Raw genomic sequence first — 4,514 nt, 5'->3', positions numbered from 1 at the left:
AGTCCTCCCTTTTTTTTTCTCGGTCGTTAACTCCAAAGTAGCTAGTCACTCACGGCTCAAGGCAGAAAAGCAAAAATGGAATCTGGAGATATTGTGGTGAGTGGTAGTTGATATAATAGTGTGTGATAATGGAAGATGGAATGAATGAAGTGGTGCCGTGGTTATGGAGATTTTTTTTTTATTTTTTTTCACCTTAATTATTTAACAAAAATAATAGTAAAACTAAATAATAATAAAAACAACAATTTTAATTACAAACACATCGAAATAAACAAACTAAAAATAACAAAATTACCATTTTCGATCTTTTCTTTCATTTTTCATCATTTCTCATCATTTTTTTTTTCAAAATAAATTAACAAAAATAAACCAAAATGCCAAAAAATTAAATTTGAACGTATTTTGTGAACAATTTTCCTTTTTTTCTCTTTTTCCATGATTTTTCTACGTTAAAACTTAAAAATTAAAATAGAAACTAGAAACTAAAAAAACTAAAAGCAACCACGACAAATGAGAATAAAAAGTAAAAGAAATTACACCAAAAATTTGGTGTCTACATAAGTGATGAATGATTAGTAAAGTTTTCTTGTTAATTGTGCAGGCATGTGTAGACTTCGTGGCAAAAGTAGTTGGAGTAACTTCGGGACCAAAAGGACGAATTTTGGTGTTGCACATTAAATTACATCCCAAGATTGTTAAAGATACTGAAAGTGTTTTAAACAGGTAACAAGTCTTACATGGTATATCAGTGTATTTGATATGTACAAGCAATATTAGTGCTGAAATTGCTAGCAAGTTTGTTGTTTTTTTACTAAGCAACAATCATAGCGTTTGCATCAGTTCAAGCAATCTACTTATTTCACTTTGAGGTGACCTTATGGTAGATTCCACAACATGATGTCTTAAAAATTTTCTTCGTCTTATATTTGGCTATGTCAGTTATTCTCATACTTTTAATGGAAGAAGGTGCTATTTGCTTCTTGTTTTCTTCTAAATCTTTTAGATTGTTATTTGCACTTCATGTAATTTACTTGCGCAGAACAGATTGATTGGAGGATGCTTTGGAGTATGTGGGAGTTAAATTAGCGAGGCAGGATGGTGCAAATGTTGCTGAATTTGTTCTCATCTTAGCTCCAATTTATTTTTGTCCGATCTCTAATTTGACCTATTTTTTATTGTTGTCTACATTGCTCTCTTTAATTAAAGTTATCAAAGTTAAAGGTGACTTTGCTACCGCTATCAATTGCTTTTGAAATTGCCATTATTGTGTCAAAGCAATTTAAAATGTTCCATTTTCACTTTTCATTGTTTTTTTTTCCAGGATGAAACATATTCAGCTCTCATATGGGATTTGATAAAACTACCAAAATACTTGTTTCAGAACTCAAATTGGCATCAGGGAGGTAATTTGCCATCTTTGTACTATTGCAAGAAGAAAAATCATTTTAAGTTTTAAATTTCTGATGATTGTAGGTTTGCCGGTCATGATTTTGTAAATATTGCTATTGTTAGTACAGGAAATGATTATGCAGTAGGAAACAGGACTTCTGACTCTTTTCAAAAGTAGGAAGAGAATTAAGAAGAAGTGAGACATGGAGCTATGGTAAAAATAGCCTGCACATTGTAGAGGGGATGGAATTTGATCGCGGATATTTTTCTCCTAAACATGATTGGAGTTTTGGATCTCATATTTCTATCTGTTGGTGTATGGTATTTAAGAGGGGAAACTTCTGTATTCGCAATTGCTTTTGGTTGCCTAAAACATCGCATGGTTCAAGGATATTTTGAAACGATACTAGGAAGTCTCCAATCGTGATAGTTGCATACAACATTGAAGAGGAAGATCAGGCTCCGTCGTTAATAGGTAGTTGCTATTCGAGGCCTTGCCTTCACTGAGTGCTACTATCTCTTGATAGGAAATAATGAGACAAGAATGCTTGAATATGGAATTTATCACATTCTTTCATTCCGAAGGCATTTTTTTATTGCAATTTCAATTAGTTAAATCTACCAAAGGGGGGGGGGGGGAAGATAGATTACAACCTTGAATACACATTCTAGCACCAATTCTTCTTGGATTTTGAATTGTATTTCCAGTTTAATAATTTGTCTTCTTTAATCGTAGTTGTCTAATTCCAAAATGTTGTACATTATATCACTTATAAAAATTTTCCTAATATATAAACAATCAAGACAAATGTAATAAGTTATAGAACATTGTTATTGATATTGAAATAGGCATGTATCTGCTACTGGCTTTAATATCATATTATTTAGCTTTCTCTTAGTGTTTTCCTCCTTTTATTTTGTACTAGAATAATCTCATTCGATGGGGCATGGCAATCTCATATAACCTCACCGCGCGTCGCGCGGTGTGTACCCTCCTAGTATTAATTCAACGGCGCTATAGAATTCATTTGCGTGATTTTTAAGTGATCATGGAATTTTTTCCCGATAGCAATTACTTAAAGCGAGAATATTCTTGTAGGGTGGTTTTGGTTAACAACTATTTGACTCCTCCTTGTTCAGTGTTTCACTATGCATGTTTGCGTGTTAACGGAACCTTGCCTTTTCGAGTTCTTACTGGGTATAAAGAAGAAAGATTAAAGGGGCAAGGATCTCGAGTGTTTAGGATGAATTAATGAAGTGAACGAGGAGAAGGGAACAGTGGAACGTAACCATGCAATGAGCAATTGAATGAAGGTGATTCTCAAATTTTAGGTCAATTCAGTGCTTCTGAGATATAACAATCGGGCTCAACAAGTACTACTAATTTTAAAGCAATATGGCCATTTTTGGAATTTTCTACAACAAATTTTGAGGATTAAAAAATGTGACTTTATTGACAACTGCAGCTTCTAGGAACTGCTACTGCAGTAGTACCTGTAGCAGCGAATGAGCATGAGCCAGTATAGGCTTTCTTGCCTTTCTCTTTTAATTATATTCTTAGAAGACATCCAAGGAAAAAACATTGGTAAAGGACAAGTACGATATCATTAATGGAAGGTATGGTAACAAGGAAAACGCTGCATCAGTAATAAAGAAAATATTGCAAGATCACATGACAGGAAGAGTATCGTGAAAAAGCAAAGAAGTAGTGCAGGGTGTTGGAGAAAGTTAATCACGAATTGTACTTTCTCAAAGGATAATCCTTGACGTGAATCCTTCCGCCGCACGTGTAGAAACAGAAGAGAGTGCGGCTGGTCGAGACATGCACATCTAACTACTAATCATTATTATACTAATCTGAATCCGTATCTCGTCTATTTCGAACTGAGAAGAAGCTATCAGTGTGGAGGCAGAACAAAGGGGCTTCACCCCCTGGAATGTCAAAGCTTTTCAAGCTTTTCAATTTCCTAAATTCATTATGCTGGGAGCTGTAGCACCAAACATTCGGTTGCCACGTGAGTCCGGTCTCCATCCGATGCCCAGTCCTGTAAATTAGTAAGCTACCATCGCCATCGACATCCCCGACAACATCAATATCATGAAATTCATAGTCAAAACCTGGCAATGGAATGCTCAACTCTTTTATCCATGATGATGTCGTGGTGGTCTCCTGATACTTATCCTTTGTCAGCACCCATATATCCACCATGGAGGTGGGTTCTATAGTTGCTGCATATGGATCCACCAAACAAAGGTTTCCTTTCAATTCCACCAAACTTGGAAACCTACAGTAATCGTCTAGGTACCCGTTTAATAGCCCTCTAGCCGGTGGCCGGGGAACATCTTCAAATCTTTCTTCATCCAAATTGAAGGATAAGATGCGAATATTGTTGCCGTCTTCTGTCTCCACTCTCCAGTAAAAGATACCATCTACGAAAATTCCCCAACCTTCCAGATCAACAGCATCGATCTGATAAGGACACTTGCTACCAATCTTTTCCCATGATCCCCCTAATAATATACCACTACTACTACTATTGACATTATTAGTATCTCCAGCACCAGCAGCAGAAACGGTGGCCGAGATTCTCAGGATCTCACAACCAATGATAGGGCTTGGCCCGCTGGGTTTGGGAGCAATCAAGTGGATCACGATATATTCATTCCTGGTGTCAATGAATCCGAAACCCCCTCCGTCGACATAGAGGCGCCCAACGGTGGGCTCTGGTAGCGTGATTAACTCTTTGAGGCTAGGGTTACACAGAAAATATCTGTGTGAATTGGCTAAGCACACTAGACCACGGGCCACTGAAGATGATGACAACATTCGAAGCCTGCCATCAATATGACTAATGCCAGTGCTAATCGTCATAATCTCATTGTTGCCGGCAGTTGGATCTTCCTGACCATCATCTAAATCCAAATTCGTGAAGTAAATTATGTCTCTGTCATCAAAGGTATAGGTATCCAAAACCAATAGCATAGGATGTTTCTTGGAGAGCTCATAGTGTAAACTTTGGAAAAGAGGGTCCGACAAAAGATTACGCCACTGTTTGCATACACACCTTAACTTGCACAGAGTCTTCACTCCAATAAATTCTGATAGTAATATCTTAGCCAGAAGA

General features: G+C 36.6%; 1 long non-coding RNA gene across 1 annotated transcript; it reads left to right on the top strand.

The window, feature by feature from the left end:
- The first annotated feature begins 656 nt into the window (after positions 1-656).
- LOC113763314 lies at positions 657-2,011 on the top strand. Its single transcript, XR_003467328.1, has 3 exons — positions 657-723; positions 1,322-1,403; positions 1,518-2,011. It is a non-coding gene; the product is annotated as an uncharacterized LOC113763314 (long non-coding RNA).
- The last annotated feature ends 2,503 nt before the right edge of the window (positions 2,012-4,514 follow it).

The sequence above is a fragment of the Coffea eugenioides genome, chromosome 2, assembly GCF_003713205.1.
Source record: "Coffea eugenioides isolate CCC68of chromosome 2, Ceug_1.0, whole genome shotgun sequence".
Taxonomy (NCBI): domain Eukaryota; kingdom Viridiplantae; phylum Streptophyta; class Magnoliopsida; order Gentianales; family Rubiaceae; genus Coffea; species Coffea eugenioides.
Note: the sequence above shows the minus strand (reverse complement) of the source record. Positions and strands in the feature narration are given on the sequence as shown.